We start from the raw sequence: 23165 nt of genomic DNA on the forward strand, positions 1-23165 counted from the left end.
TATATAATCAATCATTTAAAAACATTATTGAATCATTCTGATGAATCCTGTCCTGACTGAACCCTTGAATCTGTCAGATTGGTTACAGATTCAACATCTGACCACAAGATCATTTTCCCGTTATTACCAATCACACATAAAAAAAAAAAAAAAACGTTGACCAAAATCGTGTTTTTCATGATCAATCTGTTTTTTTTTTTTTAGGGTTGACATATTGCTGCCAAAGTACTCGCGGCACTTACCCACACCTAAAGGAAACTTTAATTATCACATTACGCAAACGCAACATCCAGTTATAGCACTGGTACAGTTCCATAAGGAAACGACTGTCCTGCATTTTGATAAGAAGCTTTCAAAGGCTTGTTGCCTGCATGCTTGTGTGCTCAAAGAATGGAGTGACAATGCACTGGAAGAGGGATTAAATGGAAACGCATCTGCTTATGTTGATATCCCAGCACAACTCAGTGTGTCAAAGGTTCTTCAGAGTCAAAGACTGACTGAGTATTTAAAGCTCCGTTGAGAGGCACTAGCAAGTATTGTCAGTGTTAACTGAAACTACAGCTCATTTTCATTCATTTAAATAAAGCTGAAATACTGTAAAACGTCAAATAATAGCCCGGGCTTTTATTTTCCCAAATCGTCAAACTGCACCAGCTTGTATTTTTGAGACTGGCGTCTATTTGAGACCGGCCTTTATAATTTAGTGTCGAGATGTTGAAACTGCGGAAACTGCGGTCTTCGAACCTTTTACTATCTTGTCTATTGATTTTGATTAATATGCTCACGAGAGAAAGCAAGACAGCGAGCGCTCGTTTTGTTTGAAGACGCGAGAGTGCACGGCCGTGGCTCTCTCTCCCTCTCTCTCTGCTGGTTATGCGCCCTGTCAAGCACAGCAGTCCTTCTACTCTACATCACTCACCAATCAAAAAAGGCTTTGGCGGGGACGAGAAGCGGACGATCTGACGGGTTTTAGAAGATTAAAAACAACCCTAAACTAAAAAAAAGTAACTCTATTTGAGACCGGCCTTTATTTACCCAAACCTGTAGCCACACCAGGCGTTTAAAAGCGGTCTATTTGGGACTCGAATACTATTTGAAGTTTTACGGTAAAATAGTAAAAAAAAAAAAAAAGTACAAAAAAAGTTTTGGAACTCGTCAGTTTCAGGTTGATGTTTTGGTTTCTGGTTTGTTTCATTAGTTATCATCATGAATTGATGGGGACTAGATATGTTGAGTCTTTTTGATATGTTGAGTTTTTTAATTTTTTTATTTTCATCCTTTCGTGGAGGGGGCAGGAAATATAAGATATTCTTCATCCTGCCTCCTTTTCATCATGGTTTATAAATTACATAAATGAGAATGATGAAGTAAGCTAATGGAAATATCCATGAATGAAATAAACATAAACTACTACTAAAATAAATTAGATGAAAAACTTACAAATCCTTAAAATGGTTGAAATTCTTAATGGTTGAAGTACTAAAATTAATAAAAGTAAACTAAAATAAATAAAAGCATAATAGAAATACTATTAAAAAAAAAGAACAAAATTACTAAAAAACAAAACAAATGAAATTACATTTAAATGAGATTTTTCAAATGCTAAAATAGTATAGAAATAATACTAAAACAACATAGCGGAAGCACCAGTGGGATTAAACATGACCAAGAGGAAGCTCCATGTTAAACAGGAAAGGCCTGTTAAGGTGGCCGAGTAATTAAAACCACAACAAGCAAAAATAGCATCACGAGAAGCTTTAAGAACATGAAAATAGCACAGTTATGTAGCGGGATCCTTTCTTCCATCCCCTCACCAACTTATTCCAGGACTGAAATATATTTTCTCGATCAAGCTAATAAGCATCATATGAAAGCACCTCCAAATTCCCTATCAAAATTCATGTAATTACACCATTTCACTGCTTGTATTGCTCATTTCCTTTGACACTATATGTTTGCTCTCTCTCAGCTATAGATGAAGGTTACTAAAAATAGTCATCTCACCTCCACCCTCAATGTTTTGATCAACAAGCCACCACACGATCCGTGCCTGGCCATCGCGGGTGAGTTACGCAACAGCCCACCCAATGACCGCACAGGATGAAAGGCTTATTGGATTCCCCGAGGCTCAGGAGGAACTCTCCAATAGCACAGGCTTATATAGGTAGCCCAGCTGGAGCCTGAACTTCATCTGGCGTGATACCGGTGCTAATCTTGCTAGTGCTGGTTATATGAGGCATGACTGGCCGCTAAACTGCAGCAGATGCTAGCTCCAACAGTGCTAATGTAATTCAACCGTGGGAATGAAACGGGACCAAATGATACACACTGTTGCTATTTAGGCTAAACTAATGGTCACCATGACGACAATAGCAGCAAACATTAAAATAGCTAGTATAAATTTCACAGGTGTCCTCTGAATCTGCATGCGAGTCTTAAGGGCTTCCCCTGGTTTGCCATCTATTCTTGTTGAGGTGAGATGTAAATAAAATGTAAATAACCTTATGCAAGGGCAAGAATTAGGTCAAACTATTTTAGGAAAACTGTACGCCTCAATCACCACCCTTGTTTGCGTAGGCAGAAAACTGAAAATGAATGCAGTGCAGAGGAAATTTTTGTCATCTCTTGGCTTGGGCAGGGCAGCCGGGGTCAAGACTCAACCTGAACACTAGCTGAGACAGCTGGCCCCGCATATACGACAGCAGGAACTGGAGGTGAGACGAAGGGCATGACAACGGCATGCTGAGGGCAAGTGCCCTTCTTTCCTGTAAATAAATGGAGACCAAAAGAACCCGGCATATCATGGGACACAACTGCAAAAAAAGATACTAAAGCCTAGTTCACTCTACGTGATTTTAAGCCCGATTTAAGCCTGATTTGCAAATCGTTGAGTCGCCGACAAGTCAGGGTGTTATCGCGTGCAAATTGCGGGCGATTAACGCTCGCCAATCCATTAGTGTGAAAGAGCCAACAACGCACCAAAGACAGCTCGCAGACAGGTCACCGAGCTCAGAAAAATATCTAGCATGCTAGATATCTCGAGCAGTCGCGCGACTCAATCTCAGTGATGTCATGAGTACAGCCAATCATAGCAACGCATGGGTTGAGGACACCAGGTAAATCTTACTTTTTCTTTTCTTTTTTGCATTTTTTTTTCTCAGAGCAGATCGTCGAGCAAACAGTGTGCAGCACTAGTTTCTGTCTGACGTCCATATTCGTGTGTTGTGTTCTTCTCTGCAGTTTCGCGTCATTTCTGGTTTGTTTTATTGCGTGGTTTTTCGTGACAAAACATGGTTTCTAGACCAGATAGAATCGTGTTGTCAACTCGTTATTTGTTTGATTATTTTCAGGATTTAGACCGTACTATAGTACTGAAACAGCTCTCATTGAGTCACAAATGATATGCTCTTATCATCCGATCGTGGTTGTATCTCTATGTAGTGTGTTGTTAACTCGTGTAGTGAGTTACCTCCTGTTGTGGATCAATCACGTTGTGTTGTGTGGTGTGAACAGCTAAACAACTTGAACACTCATGATTTCACTGAGAGCAAGTCATGTAGTGTGAACTGCACAGTTCAGCCCGACATTTTAAAATCATGTAGTGTGAACTAGGCTTAAAAGGAGCACTGACGCCTATAGTTTTGGGGAAGCTACTTCGCTGCTGTAGCTTGACTATTCCTAATTTAAAGACGTTAAAATACAATGACTTGAACATACAGGCTTAAAATAAGTACTAAACAGAACTAAAAAAAACCCCAGATAACTATACATTTAGCTCCAAAAATGAACAAGTGACACAGCAGTGTTCATAAAGGTCCCTAAGTAATGAATCCGTAAATCTACTTTTTGGACAAAACTATGTCTGGGATCAGTTTTTATTTATTTTTTTGTTGTTGTTTCTTTGTTTTCTATTCTGTTCTGCAAAAATGCATTACATTGATCAGTGAATAAATTTCCATTGTTGCAGAAGATTTCTATTTTAAATGTTCTTTTGAACTTTCCATTCAAAGAATCCTGAGAAAAAAAAAGTCTACAAAAACATTAATTAGCCCATTGGTTTGCAAAAATAAAGACATGTTTCAGCATTATTATTTTAAAATATATTAATAAATAAAATAAAAAAAAACAATTAATTATTGTTTAAAAAAAGACACTAAACACATTAATGGTAGTGTAATTAAAATGATCAGACCATTTGTACAAAGTAAATCAGTTCTCTAAAGCGTTTTACAAAAATCCATCCACACATGAACCAGTAAATAAAACCGTAGCAAAATTCCATGAAACACATTTTAAACAGATGTTAAACATTCTTCAACATCTTTGGCTAGAAATAAAACAACATAGAGAGTCAGCAGATTAAGAGGGCTTCCCATTTGATCAAATGTACTACCACATTAAGGACAGAATCCTGTATAATTAATGACTGCAGATGGAGCTGGGAGAAAGGAGGATCATAAGCTCGGAGTGAGGAGATAGTGTCTGATGCAGTGACTCTGTATTTCACACACCTACTGAGAAACCAAACTGAAGAATGCAGTAAAGGACAAAGTCATGGAGACACCACTAAAATGAACCTAAATAATCCAAACTCAGTGCAGCAGTTATCAGAACAACCAGAAAGTCCTCCTCTTGTTTAAGAGAATGCTTTGACTTCAATGGTGCAAGAGGTCATTATAGTAGAGAGCCTCAGCTCGGTTGGCTGTAAAGTTTGCTTGCACAATGCTTAAGTAGTACAATACAAAACAATAACACTAGCATGTTGGGGGGGAGTCTGTATCTGTGTATTATTAATACTGCACCATAATCATAATGGAGCAGAATCAAAATAATTTTGTTGAAACCCATACTCAGTTCCAGGAGGAGATTCCTGATAAAGTAATCTTGCATTTCACAGTGCAGAGAGTGGCTTTCATTGTATTCTGCTCCTTCCGTTTCACATCTCTTTTCCTCTAGAGACAGTGACGTTCAGGTTCAGTGTCTGACACACATTTCTCTATGTGATCTTCTCGTAGTATTCCCTCATCGGCGCGCTGCCTCCCTCTGCACTAATTTCATTAACTCCAGGCTAGTTACGCCTCAGCTAAACAGATGCCAACAGTCATCCAGACACAAGATCAGCCTCCTGACACCTCTTACTCTTCCTGTTTTAGCCATTTCTAATCGTTTTACTGAATGTCACCAAATCTGCATTTTGACCTTGATATAGTCTCTTCTCTTCTGTTATTTTTAGTCTTTTTCTAGTTCTTTTCCATTAATAGTAGGGGTGTAACATACACAAATCTGACAGTTCGGTACCTCGGTTTTGACGTCCGTTTTTGGTTCAGCAAAGGGAAGGAAAATAAACAAAATTGCATTTTTTTTATATTAACCCTTTCAGAATTAAGTTTCTGAAAAATATAAAAGTACATTTTCTCAGCTCATGAGGCTTCTATATAGACCATTTTGCAAGATGTAAACAACACTGGTCCAGAAGCACTTCCTGTTTCAGTTTGTAACTGTTTTCTTTATTTCACATGTAAAGAAAACATCTTAAACATGTTTGTTTAACTTTTTGATTCAGTTTTATATGTTTTGTTGGTTGTATTTTATCCCAGCTTTTATGTAGTGTTAAAAAACTGAAACAGGAAGTGCTTCTGGACCAGTGTTGTTTACAACTTGCAAAATGGTCTATATGAGACCAAATGTCAAAAACTTTCCAACAGTACCATTTCAACTTTCATTTTGAAAGTTGTTTTACAGATTTTGTTTTACAGATTTTGCACATTGTTTGTCACAAACTAAATATCTTCGAATCAATCAATATTAGAGTTATTTTATTTGTGTGCACCTTTCTTGCTTTTTTGGATCAAAACTTTTATTGGAATGCTTTTGCTTTATAGATTGCAAATTTGCTTATTTATAACAAAATAACCCTAGGAATAGAAATAAAATGAATATATAAGCTAATATAGTGCATCAATTTAGCGAAATAGTTCATTTCTCTGACTAACAAGCGGTGGACACTGAATGACTTGCCTGAGGTAAATGAAATGCTACATTTGTGGGATATTGTTCACAAGCTGGTTTAGTGATGTCTTTCCACTGTTGAAACATGATTGAGCGATTGCACGTGATATAACACGTTTCAGTTAATTCAACATAACTTCAGTTCATTCATGTTTAGGAAGAGTTGATCGCGTTCAAACTGTGGCGTCTAGTGATCTGTCACGCCACATTAAAGAGCGTCAAAACGGCATTTATTGCTTGAATTTCGTGATAAAATGAACAATTCGAAAAATGACACTTTTCTTTCTAATTGAAAAAAACAAAATGTGGAGCATATAGCGATTACTGGTGGTGATTAAGCTACAAATCTGTATTTGTCTTGTACACACGTTTCACCCCTTTTTAATCAAATGTCAAGGAAGAAAAATTTGTTTTGTGACCTAAGGTTAAGGGAGGTCAACATTAACCATGGGTTTGGGCTGGGGGCGCTTGAGAGTATCACGATACATAACGGGTGGTGTATCATGGTTTTTCAGTTCAGTTTGAATATCGCTACACCCCAATTAATAGTAATTATAATTCATAAAGAATTAGATGTCAATATTTAATTAATGTAACTGATGTACATGAATATCATACATGCACAACTTGCTCTTCATTTAAACAAACAATGAGCTATCCAAAGAATTAAAACTCATGAGTTGCAACATAGGATAATGAAATAATCTTTATAAAAAAAATAAAAAATCTTTAGGAAAAATTGATGTTCAAATAAAAGTTGAATTAAATACAATCACAATATTTGCAATTTCGATATATTATCATATTGAATATATCATCCAGCCCTACATCAGCCAACAGGTCTGCTTTGGAGGTCACAGGCAGCCCATGGTTGCCAACGCCATGAATATAAGAAGGAATGAGAACAGGTGCCGACAGAGTCCCCTCTCTCTGAAAGAAAGGACGGAGAAACAACAGGAGAAAGAGAGAGAAATGACAAACTGTGAGAGACAAAGAGTAACAGCAAGTGAAAAAGGAAGCCATTGGGGAGGAAAAGAAAGAGAGCGCGAGAGGGAAGTGTCACCAGAGGGGAAGCCTCCGGGGCAGGATCAATGGTGGCAGGAGCTGTAATGAGGTTGGAGGGAGGCCAGATTTCAGGATTATTGCTTGTGTCAGCCAACAGACAGGCAGCCAGAACAATGGCACAGGGGTCACACACTCCAGAGGGGTGCCCGCTGGAGGAAGAGGGGCACAGAGTCCCTATTCTTGACTTGGCACTCTCTGATATGGCCCGAAAGACTATTTGTGTGTGTGAGAGACTGGCCAAATGCAGTGGGAAAGAAAGATAGCAAAAGGGAGACAAAATGTGTGTCATTCTTCCTTTGGCACACAGAGACATTTCTCTCCAAAAAAAAAAAAGGGACATTATGTTGATAGAATCACTTCCTGACGGCAATGCCTTATTTTGACATTCTGTCATGAGTGATTTCAAAACTCTTGTATTTAGATATTGGCACACGTTTGCCACATGACAACTTTACTGAAAACTAGGCTGAATAGGCTATACTAAAATTAAATGAAAAAATAAAAAGTAGTTAATCGAACTTGAATAATGATTCTGAATGCACAATATTGCTACCATATTGGCTATGCTCTGATATTACAATTTTTATTTATTTATCAGCATCAGACAATTGAAATTGAATGGTCGTTTCTCCTATTTTTACATTCAAGTTACCATTGCTGTCATATGCTCACTTAAAGTTTAAACAGGTGAACATAGATCCATTAGCAACATGACATCATGACTTTTGCGTAAACATATACGCCACTTTCGAGTCAGGTGGCGTGTTAACTCTACGCATTTTGAGCTATCCGTGTGTATCCGCGTGTATGCGTATATGTCTACGCCATTAACGTCCGCGTCATTCCGCGTGTCTGTACACGCAGTCAAATCTCCAGTCATAAATGCCATTAACCCCAGTGACGGTTAAGTTTAGGGACGGGGTTGAGGTAAGTCATATCTTTTTTTTTTACCTAGGATGGTGAGGGAACAGTCATAAATGCCATTAACCCCAGTGACGGTTAGGTTTAGGGACGGGGTTGAGGTAAGTCATATCTTTTTTTACCTATGGATGGTAAGGGAACAGTCATAAATGCCATTAACCCCAGTGACGGTTAGGTTTAGGGACGGGGTTGAGGTAAGTCATATCTTTTTTTACCTATGGATGGTGAGGGAACAGTCATAAATGCCATTAACCCCAGTGACGGTTAGGTTTAGGGACGGGGTTGAGGTAAGTCATATATTTACGTATATAACGTTAAGTCAACGGCGTTCATAAACACGCTGAAAGGCGATTATGCGTCTTGATAGCACGCCAAAAATGGAAATACGAATTGGCGTGTCATACACACGCTACTTCATGAGATCAGTCTGCCATTAGAGAGTAAGTTTCTCATGCAGACCATGTCACATGTCCAGACCAACATCATCCTCAAATGGATTACAAGTTGGCTACAATTTACCCACAAAAAAATAAAAAATAAATGCTTTAAGCAAACGTGGCCACTGTTGATCTAAAACATGGAAATTCATTTTAAAAATGCTGCTACGAAATAAGTTGAGAACATTCTTTATTCATGCATGGCCACAAAATATATATTTTTTGAGTGAATTAGTATAACCACAATGAGCATCCTCTGACATTGCCTCCCTCCTCACTGTCTTTGCACTCTGAAACCTTAACCTCCAAATGTGAGAGAGCATTGAGATCAGAGCCTTTGGTCACCCGCTAGACCCGCTGACTCATAGCCCACGTGTGTCCGTGCCATCCGGAATTCCTCTTTTCACGTTTTCTTCTCTGCCGCTGTATGTCACGTATCTCCTCAGCTCTCCATCCGTTCCGCTCCACTGGCCACTGTACTACGCCTACAGAGAGCTCCCTCCATCTCAGCAGGGATTTCCCTCCTGTTTGATCCGGACTCTTTCAGCCCTAAAGAGCAAACAGTTTTGGTTTTAACTCGTCGTGTTTATAATCCCTTAAGTACTTGTGCTTAATTGAAAACCCTTGGCCTTGATCACCCCTCTCAGCTCCTGCCCTCAGCACATGTCATTATGTATATTGTGAATCATGGCTTTCAGATTAATGATTCATGTCTGTGTTATTTTTATTTATCGTCACGGCTGGCTAGATAACAGAATGTGATCATGAACGTATCAGTTGACTCACAACGCAAAACAACAAGGGATGTGCAAAAGCATGTGGATGAGTGTTTTTGTATCATTTGGACTGCGTTTATATAGCGCTTTCAGTCTTGAAGGTCTCTAATAAACAGGGTAAATGTGTGCAATAACCCCCAAACGCACCCCTCGTAGAGTCTGCATGACACAGTCATGTTTATTTCGTTGGCGTCTGCCACCCTTATTGTCTGTGCTGCCATGGGGGCGGCAGTTATCTGATCAATTGCTGCTGTTTTTAGTTTGGAGCTCGGACAAAGTGACCCAAATTTACAGGTTATTGACGGTGCTGCCTGTCTGTAGTATTAAGGTTAGCTATAGCTTACCAAAACTGCAAGCAGTTTACATTTATTCATTTAGCTGACACTTTTATCCAAAGTGACTTACAATTCCTATAAATGTCAGAGGTCGCATGTCTCTGGAGCAACTAGGGGGTTAAGTGTCTTGCTCAGGGACACATTGGTGTCTCACAGTTGATTCGAACCCTGGTCTCTCACACCAAAGGCATGTGTCTTGTCCACTGTGCCATCACCACCACGAATTATAATAGAAAAAGTAATCAAAAAAATCAAATCAGATAAAGCAGAATTAATTCAATTGACTGTCAAGAAGTAGTGACTTTGATTCTGAGGACCCTCCTAAAATGAATTTGAATTGTTCTTGAATGAATGAGTGTCAGATTTAGGACCGTTGCTGTGCTATAATAGAGCTTGACTGAGATGGTGAACCATCATAGGCATATCTGACTTTAATTCTAGAGGTCAAGTGGTCAGTGAAGTGAAGGTTGGTACTGAAAGCATATCCTGACAGCACAACATTGATCATATGATGAGAGTAGCCAATTTACTGTGTGCCATCTAAATTATTAATCAGTGCAGTTATTATTTATTTATTAGGCACTGTCATGAATGGGTCTGTTGTGTTTACACATGGAGAGTTGTTTCACTCAGTAGGGTATTGTGTGGTGTTAGCCCTAGATGAAGTCAAGCTAGATCTTATTCTTATTAATATTGAAGGTTAAAGCTATAACTTTATTTTAGATAATAATAATACTAATAATAATAACTTGAAAAAGTTGGATAGAATCCTTTACTGTTAATATTACATTGTACTATCTGACAGGGTTTCCTGTATAGTTTTACAGCATTTTTTATTTTATTTTATTTTATTTTATTTACTAGACCAGGTTTTTTTTTTTTTATACCAGATCTCAACCCAATAGAGCATCTTTGGGATGTGGTGGTGGAACTTCATGCCTTCGATGTGCATCTCACAAATCTCCATCAACTGCTATAAGATGCTATCCTATAAATATGGGCCAACATTTCTAAAGAATGCTTTCAGCACCTTGTTGAATCAATGGCACGTAGAATTGAGGCAGTTCTGAAGGCGAAAGGTATTAGTATGGTGTGCCTAATAATCCTTTAGGTGAGTCTATAGCTTAAGCAACCTTAACTGTGACAAGGGAAACGTTATAAGATAGTTGTATATCTCTGGTGTCCAAAATCCTGCTCCATATCATGTGTGCATGTGTCCACATTACACAGCATTTTCACTTTCTAATGGACATTCATCCATTCCCCAAAACAGTGGAGAACAGTGTACTACCTACTTCCTAAAATACAACATTTTTAGCAAAGCTTTGCTAGAATAAAACCAAAATGTTATTTACCTCATTTAAATAATTTAGAATGTACATTATGGGCACATGGGGATATTTTGTCAAATGTTGCTAACCTCTGACATCAGTTTCCTCCCCAAAGTAGCTTTAGTCAAGTAAAACCACTCACAATCACACATACAGCGCCAGCTACACTTAAACGTCTCACTTCCTCTGTGTCTATAGGCTGTCACTTTGCAGTTATTTTAACCCCTTTAGTGTCTACGTCTTAGTTACGTCTCACTCACTCTCTCTCTCTCACACACACACACACACTCCAAATATGTTTTTAGCTTTGACCTCTTTATTTAGTATGCCACAGACATGTTCAGTATGTGAAGCATTCAGTCTTACAGCTTCAGCTGTGTCGTGTCAAATACATTGAACAGGTAAAATAGCTCTTTGAAGGGAAACTCCTTTAGGGAGTGTAGTGTTAATAGTCTTAAGCTATTAGACATTTTAGGTGAAATGTGTCTTGTATAAAACTCTTGTTGCATTGCCATGTTTAGACTTCACACCCTTCATTGAAGATAATGACTGTTATAATGACTGTATACGGGTGTTTCTGTTGTGTTGCTTTTGGTTTGGTTGTTTATGCACAGGAGTAGTTCACCCAAAGTGGAAAAAGACTGCTTTTATTTTACAAACTTGTATACTTATGCTTAATGATGATGATTAGATGATTATTATTATTACTATAATAAATACTGGCTTACATGTTTGAAATGGGCAAGTAAATAGTTTTTTCTTCATTTGAACTATTAGATTTCTGTTGATGTACATGTATATGAGACTGGATTTTGATGCCAGCTTTTATCCTTTTCCAAGTTGTGGATTGTTGATTTACAGCCATTTCCACTGGTTATTTATTTTCATTAATTTTTTTTTTTTTTTTTTTTCAAAACCAAGTTTCTTGTAAAGCTTCTAGGTTTGTATATTGCAAGGATACCACAAGTTTATTTGAGTGTGGCCTGTAATAGACTGAGCCACCAGTAGTGTGTGTGTGTGTGTGTGTGTGTGTGTGTGTGTACTTGTCTACCTATCTAAGAGGGGACTTTGGTGTCGTTACACACTCACCAACAGGGGACCGCCGAGGGAAGTGGGGACATTTTTCAAGTCCCCTGTTAGTTATGCCTTAAAACATGTTAAAATCAACAAAAAAACGCTCTGGTGAATTTTTTACATTTTTGACCAAGTGGGGACTTGCGAGTGTGTGTGTGTTTAAGCCCATACTCAGCAGCGCTCCTGTAGGCTGGAGCAAGAACTGCAATGGCCCATTAACACACGTCGTTCACACTTCTCTATTGTCTGAATGCCTTGCTGTCCCAGAGGCTCTGAGACTGTAGAGCTGCTTGTGAACTGGCTGCTTATAGGAACTTTCAGTAACTTTATAATAACTGCATGGTATTAATCATTAGTTAAGCATTAGTGAACTGATAATTCACCATTTATTAAGCATTAAAATACATTAATAAGCAGTATATATGTAAATACAGCTATAAATGTTTTTTTTCTTGTTTTAATAGCATATCTATAATGTGTTTAATAATTGTATTTTCATACTTTATTAATGATCAATTTACATCTAAATGAAGTATAGCATTATTTACAAACCAGTTATTTAGGAGTTGTCAGTGGTTCATAAGATCACTTAGAATGTGTGAGTAAATTATATATATATTATTTTTAGGGCCGGGACTCGATTAAAAAAAAATCTAATTAATTAGAGGCTTTGTAATTAATAAATCGAAATTAAGCGCATTTTAATTGCATAAATATTTGAACTGAGAACAGTGAGAAGATTTTTTTTCACATGGATTTTTAGTATATCATTTAATAATGACTGAATACATAAGCTTAAGCAACAAAATATTGTTTATTTTTGTTCAACCAAATCCAACAGACCAGTGCAATTGTATATGTTTTGCGTTGAGGTGAAACTTGAGGGTCGATGTGATATGCGAATTCCTTGTTGCATAGCTTGCACACAACAACCATGCTCTTAATGACGCTTCCATCGGTTCATTCTTATAACTAAATTTCCCATCCACAGGACCAACCGAAGGGGTCTCGTCAGCGTCTTCGTTCATGTTCACTGCTTTTTTTTTATTAGCTGAGGCATAGACTGTAAAAAAAAGTCATGAACGCTAGTTGGTGCTCCAGTATTATCAGTCCGCCCAGGGCTGGACTGGGACAAAAAAATCGGCCTGGGCATTTTGGCCCAGACTGGCCCACTACATATGAACATACACACAACTGAACTGTGTACGCCCTTGAATATGTATACCAACAACTCCTATTAAAACCACCAACCCCATCTAATGAGTGAGATGAAATAACTACTAAGTTTAAAATACAATTCTCCAATTGCATTGGCAATACCAGTCTTTCTCACAAGATGTTTATATATTAACTGTATATTAACGCCACATTAATTGTGGCGTTCCGCAAGGCTCTGTTTTGGGCCCTAAGTTATTTTTGTTATATATAAACGATATATGCAAAGTGTCGGATGTTTTAAATTTTATTCTTTTCGCGGATGATACAACAATTTATTGTTCTGGCCCAAATCTTACAGAGCTTGTGTTGGTGGTAGAGAAAAAATTGTATAAACTAAAGAATTGGTTTGATTTAAATAAATTGTCACTAAATTTAAATAAAACGAAATTCATGGTATTTAGTAATAAAGAGTTAAATAATGAGATCAGGATTACTATTAATAAAAATATTTTAGAAGAGTAAATCATATAAAATTTCTTGGAGTAATTATTGATTGTAAAATGACATGGAAACCGCATATTTTTAATGTTCAGAAGAAAGTATCTAAAATGATTGCAATTTTGTACAAGTTGCAGTATATCTTGAGTAAAAATGCATTACATTTACTTTATACTTCACTTGTTACACCATACTTAACGTATGGTATTGAAATTTGGGGAAATACATACAAAACTAGAACTAATCCAATCTTTTTATTACAAAAATTTTATTAATACTTTATTTAAATAGTCGAGACCAATAGCGTTTTAAGGGGAGATGTTTAAAACCAATCTAATATTGCCAGTTTTTGTAATTTAATTTAAAAGCTATTTTAATCTATGAAAAACAATTACTTATCTTGACAAATAATCAACCATATACATAAGTTTTCAGTGCATGTTTTTATTTTATCTTATGAGACCAAACAATGCTAAACTATATTAATATATAGTTTGTGCCATGGCAAATTGTTTTGGCTGAGGGCAAAGTGAAGTTTTATAACTTTATTATGTAGGCTATTTAACTTTAACTTTGTAGCCTATTAGAGAGCCTACTTATGTTTAACTGAATTGTTTGCTTTATTTCTCATTGTATAGCTTATTATAGCCTACCTATTAGGGTACTTATACCTTTGAACGGGATATTAGCATTAAAACTGACATTTAACAAAAAAAGAGACATGGTTGTGTAATTTTATATATTCTAAAATATATAAAATATTATATTACTATTCATTCTCTTCACTGTATGTGTACGTATAATACAATAAAACGACACAACCCTGTCTGTTTGTTAAATGTCAGTTTTAATGATAAATAATGTTATATATTTTTAAAATGAAAACAAAAAGAAGCAGGTTTGTGTTTTAGCTATATTTCGTGTTGTTATAAATATATTATAATCAATGTGCGTTGCCTGAACCACATTTGTGTGGCCATTTATATGTTTTTGATAATAATTATGTTCATTTATAAATGAAAAGAGGCACAGTGGTGTTGATGAAAAAAGGCCGAGTTGATAACCGGAGTAGCCGCGTGCTGAGTGACGCGATCAAGAACGCGCTGTTAGCAGCGTCCTCTCGTCCTCGGGAGTTTGTTCTCTCGAGTCGAACTTGGCAAGTCCGAACTACCAAGGACGCAAGTCCGAAGTTTGTGTACTTGGTATTGAGAAACGACCAATATTGACCCACGTTCTGTTTTCTATCATGGGACCGCAGCAAACGAGCTGTGGCCTCGCCTGACAAGATTGAGTGAACAGGGTCCAGGGAGCAGTTTTTCCGTGAGCGGGAATTGAAAAACCGGAGTGGACCATGAGCAAAGTGATTACAGAATGCTTAGAGTGGAGAGAGTAACGTGCTTTCGCTCCACTCCAGGCTTTATCACATCCCCCCTCGGCAGGGTGAATACGCATCATCTTTCCTTAATTTAAGACCTATTCAAACTAAAAATAAGACATTTATCACACTGTTTGCGAAATGAAAGCCTATTTACGGCCTTAAAATTATGAAAAGTTAATTTAAGACATAAGGACAGACGGGAACCCTGCAATTGACGGATATCCGTCATAGACCCGCTGCAATTAAAGGAAATCCGTCGAAGCGACGGAGAACTTTAATCCCTGTTTATGTTTCGAATGTTTTGATTGATTGATTGAATGATCTGTAAATGACCAAACCGAATAAATGAAATATAGTATTGGTCAGCGCACCTCTGTCCCTCTAGGGGGGTTCGGGGGCATGCTCCCCCGTAAGAAAATTTTGTGCTTTTTAAAGGGTTAGCTCACCCAAAAATGAAAATTCTGTCAGTATTTACTCACCCTCATGTTGTTCCAACCCCGTAAGACCTTCGTTCATCTTCAGAACACAAATTAAGATATTTAAGATATTAAGATCGCTCCTGCATACTAGTCCATAGGCTTCTTGAGGGAATGACACTTGCTGTCCCCGAAAATACATTAAAGACATCGTTAAAATAGTCCAAGTGACTTCAGGGGCTCAATCTTAACTTTATCAAACGACGAGAATATTTTTGTGCACAAAAACAAACAAAAATAACGACTTTATTTCAACTATTCACTTCCTTCTCCATGGGCCTGTAGTCAGTTAACGTAGTGTGATTGCGTAGAGCTACGTCACACGAAGGCTCACTATTGGCCGACGCTGGTCATGTGTGTGATGCGTGTGACGTATAATAACAGAAGCTTACGCTATTAAACTAGTAACCTGACTCGCGCAGAGGGAGAAATAAACGAATAGTTGAAATAAAGTTTTTAATATCTTATCTTCTCCTCCTTCAATACAGCAAGGTTCTAACAGAGACAAACACTTCTAAAAGACATGAATGAATGTGCTGTGATTATATCCCACAACCCCAACCAGCTATCTGGACAGTGATTGGGTCTCCAGATTACTGTTGCTACAGAAATGCTAATTTCTCTTTGGAAACAAACAGACGCCTCCAAATATGTTAAATGGGGTGGCTGTCAGTGATGCGCGGGTCAATGTATAAACAACCCGCAACCGACCGACGTTTTCAACTACCCGCCCGCAACTCGGACCGCAAAAAAAAAGTAAAAAAAAAATTCTAACCGACCCGCTTCCTGACCGCATTTTTTAAAAGTAGTAAATGCTCATCGGAGCGTTATTGGGCCATAGACGTGTAACAACAGCATCGCAAGAAGACGCAGGCCTACACATAACAAAGGCAAAGCCAGCACTTTGGTCATCATCTTTCATTATTTCAGCAAATGTCTTCCACACTTTTACTCTTTCTATTTGTGTATTTGCGGAGCTTCCACTCCCAGTCTTCACCTTTTCTCTTGCCGCCTCCATCTCTCTGCAGACTGTAGCGATCATAGATATGGCCGGTTCGTGAACGAATCGTTCTTTTGAACCGGTTCTTTTTAGTGGACCGGTCGAACCAGTACACTAAATCGAACTGAATCGTTCGAAACAGTTCGCGTCTTGCGTCAGTGCTGATCCACAAGTTACTAAAGTTACTCACTTTCAGACATGCCTGACAGTCCCTCCGAATCGAAGTAAATCAATATCCTGAATTATATTTTACTCCAGTAACTCCAACAGTTCACTGAACCGAGACATGTTGGTGCCACTGTTGAGAGAAGTGATGAGATGAGCACAAGCAGCTGATACTGCACATACCGAACCCACAGAGACAACAGTTCTCGAATCACCGGTATAGAACCGACTCCGAGAACTGTTTGGACTGAGCTTGTGTGCTATCTTCGTGCCAGTTATTCAGCCAATAATGTGTAGGACTGTATGTTTCATCAAAAATTGTGTCTAGTACTATATTAATACAAATGTTTAATTGGCTTTTTTTTTCAAACGACCCGACCGACCGCGACCCGAATATCATTAAAAACATTTTTGGGTGACCCGTAACTGCGGGTAACCGCGGGTGACCGCAGGCACCCGCTCATTTCGGATCAACCCGCGCATCACTGGTGGCTGTTACTTACATTGGTAAATACTGCTGTTATAATAACACTTAATTTTGACCTTATACACTGCAAAAAACAAAAGAAACAAAAAAAAACAAATATAAAAGTAAATTTAAGACTTAGTTATAACATAGATTTTGTGATAGATCTTATTATTTACTTCAGATTAGTTTTAATAAAATATATTTATTTTAAATGTCCCAAAGAAATAAACACCATATAACTTTCAGATTATTTTGTCTGCAACATTTTATGTAAGTCATTAAAAGTCCTGTTACAATTCCCGTTTAACAATTAACAATACATTTTTACTCCTGTTAATTTCATATTGGTGTATTTCACCTGGGGTAGTCTTACACCAAAACAAAACAACAGCAAAAATTAATTTAATTAAAAATCTAAGAAAATTATGTACATCGAGCCACATTTACACCTGTTATTAACATGAATTTTCATCAATCTGATCACAAGAAATTAAAAAGACAAATGGCTGTTTACACATAGTCACTTTAAACGTGTATGTCACCATGTGTGATTGGATTTCAACCTACTTGAAAGTGTTAGGTTTCTGTCTGTGTTTTGTTCCTTTTTTGTCGGTTCTTATCAGTGTATGGTTTTTCAGCTCATTGTGGTTTTACCAATGTACTTTAAATAAACTGGACTGCTCCATTTAAATACAGCTTTTATTTCATCCTCGTTTTCAATCATCATGGCCGAAAGTAGACAAGATCAAACTCATTCAGATCCTGATTACATCTGTATATCATTGTCCCAATATGATTGTATCTAAAAAAATATATATAAGTTAATGCCAAGTGTATAGGACCTTGTTTATTTTTTTGAATCAGTGAATATTTACATACATACACATTCAATCACTAGTTTTTGTTGCTGAGAGGTAGACAGTAAAACAACAATATGGTAATCTCTACAATATCCTCGTTTATGTTTAAAAATATAAATAAGTTAAAAGATAGAAAATCATATCATGGTTTTAGCTTTGTTGTGTTCCTAGATCCATTTACCACATCCATGTTTTAGACATTCCAAATATGTATTATCAAGTATTATCAATTGTATAAGTTTTTGTATTTGAGCTAACATATCTGTTTAATACTAACAGTCTGAGTAAGTAACATTAAGCTCTCAAGTGTCTGCTTACTAAAGCAAGATTTATGACATACTCATCATATTTCATTTATTCCCCACCTGCTAAAACAAGGGCTGTCTTAGAAAATGTTAATGTGTTTAAGTATAAACATTGATATATAAACGTGTAAAAATACATGTGGTGTGATTTGACTGTATTGTAAACAGCTCTGCTAAATTACAGAGCTGAGGGCTATTTCATAAAACCAAGATAGTGGATTAAGCCGGGATTTTCCAGATATCCTGGCTGAATTAAGCCGGGACTCGGTTTCACGAAAGCAGTAGCACATAAGTTACCATGGCGTTTTATTCTGTGCAGCTAGCCTGCTCCAGACCAGGCTAACAGCCAGGCTCAGTCAATCCTCGTGCCTTATCTGTTCAGTCAGCGGTCACGCCGATCAGAATCCAATGTGTTTTGTCAGTTATTCCGTTTTGTCATCTATAAGTTCAGCGCAATTTTATCAGTCTGCATTAAAATACCTCAGATACATATTGGCATTCAGTCAAGCATAGCCTATTATTGTAACATTATGATGGTAGCCTACCATTATTAACTATAATAATAATTATCCATATGGGCATTGTTACTATTCAATTGTGTTTTTGAAGACAGATAGGTCTTTAATAGTCTATTGTATGTGATGATGAGGGAATTAGAGAAATGGCTGATAAAGAAGCAAAAGTTTTGTCAATGAAGTTTTGGCATGCCCATTTTTGGATGACATCTGATGAAGCACTTATATTGAGAAGGCCTTTCAGACGTGAAAGAGTGTTTCGGGACAGGTCCGACCCATTGGCTTTTCCCGACAATTACCTGCAAGAGCAATAGGGTAGAAGTGGAGGAAAATGCCCCCCTTAAGGAAAATGTGACATTACTGTAAAGCAAAACATAAATGTGACTAGAATTGCCATCCCAGTTTTGAGTGTCTTTGGCAGGAGTTATTTACCAAATATTAAAATTGCTCAACCTTCATAATTAATTTGTTTTTTGACTGAAAATATTTTTGTACAAAGAGGGTGTTTTGCCCCAGCGGTGGGGTAAAACACCCCCCAAGGTGGGGTAAAATGCCCCCTTTCTTACCAACCAGTTTCCTTCATAGATCAACAGCAAAATGAACATAGTTTTTAATCTCTAAAAGTAAAAGACAAGTAATGCAACCTGTAAGACGTAATGAAACGACGTCTCTCATGACATTGAAACAACGTTGATTTTGCTCATCGAATTAACGTTGAACCAACGTCAGACGCGGCATTCTTCAAAGCTAAATAAAAATCGAAAATTGGTTCGCTTTCATAACGTTGAAACAACGCGTTGATTTCAAGTTGATTTTCCGTTAGTTTTGAAAGAATGACGCGTCTGACGTTGGTTCAACGTTAATTCGATGAGCAAAACGATGTCAGATCAACGTTGTTTCGATGTCATATTTCCACGTTGATTCAATGTCAGTTTGCTATCTGGGCTACATTTTGATGTTAAACCCACTACTGTTTTATGTCTGATCTCATGACATTTCACACTTTTTTCATACATATTTTACAATAATTCATACGAGTGCGGTCGTAATATTTAGATTCCTCATAAAATGCATACGAATCGCTGAGTTTTTACCTCAATTACATCAGAAGTAACTGTAAATAAATTACAGATAAATTAAAAGTAATCCCTTACTTTACATTTTCAAGGAAAAGTAATGAAATTACAGTAACTAATTACTTAGTAATTAGTTACACCCAACACTTGAAGTATGGCGCACGCAACTTATCCATTGTAGCATCAATGAATCTGTGATGGACTGTGTGGTCTGTTGAAGAAAGCTGTTGACTCCCACTTATCTGAATTACTTACACCTGGCTTGACATAGCCGCTCCTCCTGAGCCTGGTTTGGCCTTTGTGAAACTGATAAAGCCAGGATGCACTGATCACACTAGGTCAAGCCCAGCTTTATCTCTTATCCTGGATTTCTAAATTCTGCTTTTGTGAAACAGCCCTCTGATTGAAACATATCCCAATGGCTGTGATCGGACGCTTTCTCACTGTGTTTTCAGTCCCTGAGTGGACTGAGCTGCAACCCCCACTACCTGGAGGACATTAGCATCTCTATGGAGAACGGCTTCAAAGGCCAGGCTGTGAAAGTTTACCTTAGACCTAAAAATACACATGCTTAAACAAGTCATCCTATACTTAAAACACTCTGAGGACTCTGCATGTATTTTTTTAGAGATTCAACAAGAGGAACTATTAATATGAGCTTTCGTTTCAGATGTGGTATAAAGGTTTAGTTAAACCAACAAAAATATGAATGCCCATGGTAATCTGCTACATCCCTATAACATCATTTGATTTATAAATGAGCAGATTTTTTATTTATTTATTTTTTTACATTGTGGTAAATTACTTTTTTCTGTCTTTTAAAATCTTTTAAATAGTAAATTAATTGGGGTTATACCAACGTATTGGTGAGTAAACAGTGAACTAGATTAAATATGCATGGAACTCCAAATAAACAACACATGGTCCAGTACTTTCTTAAAGGGATAGTTCACTTTGAAATTAATTTTTGATGTGTTTTATCTTACCTCAAGGGCATTCAAGATGTAGGTGTCTTTGTTTCCACAGTATTTTCAATTTTGACATTTTTCAGTCAAACCGTTGTTGTCTATCAGTCATACACTGGAGGCTAAGGGGGTCCACCAAAAAGCATGCACAGAGAAGTCCAAATTAAACATGATTTAATGACTCGTAAATGTAAGTACACATTGATGGCCTAAGACACGAAACGAGCGGTTTGTGTGAGAAAACCAACAGTATTTATATCGTTTTACCTCTTGTAATCACAGTGATCTGAATCTGTTGTTCAATGTCCAACTGAACCGAACTGAATCAGTTCAATGTTACGCCGGAAGTGATCGCTTGCGTGTGACGTCACTCAATATTTACACAGAGATTTCGGAAGTTTTACCTTTTACTAAACATATTTAGATATCCCGAAATCGTCTTCCATTGCGGTTTGGACTTCTCTGTGCTGCTCTTTGGTGGACCCCCTTCACCTCCAGTGTATGACTGATCAACCCGATCTCACGACCAAGTCGTACGAATTCGACGAATGATTAAAAAGTGGCTAATTCGTAACAATTCATACGACCTCACACGTACGAATTAATAAGATTTTGCTAAATCGTACATATTTTACGAATTGGCCAATTCGTATGAATTCGTACGAATGACCCACCCCTGACCCCACCCCTAAACCTAACCATCACGTGGGTTTAGACAAATCGTAGGAATTAGTACGAGTGAGGTCGTACGAATTAGTACGAATTAGACACTTTTTAATCATGCGTCAAATTCGTACGAATTGGTCGTGAGATAGTGTTGGACTGATAGACAAGAACGGTTTGACCAAAAAATGTCAAAATTGAAAATACTGTGGAAACAAAGACACCTACATCTCGGATGCCCTTGAGGTAAGATAAAACATATCAAAAATTAATTTCAAAGTGAACTATTCCTTTAATGTCGGTAATTTAATGCATTCAGTAATCTGAAGTAACCAATGCTATTATAATACATTAATTAAGTGTATTTATCTTATTCATATGAGCTCATAAAAACACAACCGTTTATAAGTTTATAGTAACTCTTAAAAAACACAACCTCATTGAAAATGGGTAGCACTTTATAAGTTTCCATTTATTAATATTGTTTTTTAACCAAATTAATGAAAATGAACCAACCACTTATTTTTTTACTAACATTAAGTTTTACTAACTTTTTTTTTGTTGTTTAAATAATTTGTTGGTTAGTTAGTAAAGTGAGTAAGGGATGTAGGCTACATCCAGCCGTCTATTATCGCAAAATAAACACTGAGAAGGGTGAATGACCCAGATGTGAAGTAGCCATATAGTAGCAGCTATTCACTAGTGTGAATTGAGTTGTTTTAGTTACAAAAAACAGCAATATCCTTTCATTGACATAGTGCTTAAAACTATTCTTTTGGAATGTGTGGTTAACGATTTACATTCAAGCTAGGTAAATTTGCCTTTACATATGATAATCACAGGTGATTGCAGTTTAGTAACTTCCTGCATGTTTTTATCTCGCTAGACCAGGTGTTAATAGACTACATTAAATGCTTCAATTCACTAGCAGATATACTAGCAGTGAAACAATCAGAGGCAGAATTAAGACAGAAAATCATATTGTTGTTGTAAATAAGCTATTCATCTAAGCGGATTCATTCATCAACTATTTGTAAATAACCTGTTCAGTTGTAACAAGTGTATCGACTGTTTTTGCTTCGGCACTTATTATATTGTCTGCTCTACTCTTCGCAAAAGCTGGAAAAACATTTTGGCCACAACTTAGGGACGTGAAAAGGGCTGTCACTCATTTACTTCACCTTACTTTATAGTTAATTCAACGTTTACATACTGGTGGTTGATGTAAAACGTTAAAAAAGTTCAAGTAAATAGGATTTTTAAAAGTAAAATACTTTTGTTTAGGTTCATTATGTAAAAAACAGGAATTTTACTTTTTAAATGGTTAGTTCTGTGGATATCTTAATAATATGTTATCTGTTTCTCTATGGCATTTTATTTAAAAATCTTTAATCCCAATCAGAGCATTTGAGCAAAGATTGCATTGCGCTCGACCCAATCCAAGCAAACGTTCCACTTGTGTGCCGCTCACACTCACATCTGATCAAATCCCGCTCCTACAGGTTGTTTCTCTGTGCTAGATATATCGTTCTCTTTGTCATAAACTTCTTGATCAAATGTCTTAATTGCAGTTGGCTTATGGATAACAGTTAAGATATTTGTGGATTTAACATCCTTAGCTCTTTAACCTAAAAAATTTATTAATCTTTGTGAGGAGCGCATGTAAGCAACCGGTAATTATGAATATTT

The 23165-nt window shown here is 37.0% G+C and overlaps 1 protein-coding gene across 5 annotated transcripts in view; it reads left to right on the forward strand.

Annotated features, from left to right (window-relative positions):
- atp8a1 (ATPase phospholipid transporting 8A1) overlaps positions 1-23165 on the forward strand; it is a 157538-nt gene that overhangs the window by 11333 nt on the left and 123040 nt on the right. The gene's annotated exons all lie outside the window — the stretch shown is intronic.

Source organism: Pimephales promelas, chromosome 9 (genome assembly GCF_988280905.1).
Source record: "Pimephales promelas chromosome 9, fPimPro1.hap1.1, whole genome shotgun sequence".
Taxonomy (NCBI): Eukaryota; Metazoa; Chordata; class Actinopteri; order Cypriniformes; family Leuciscidae; genus Pimephales; species Pimephales promelas.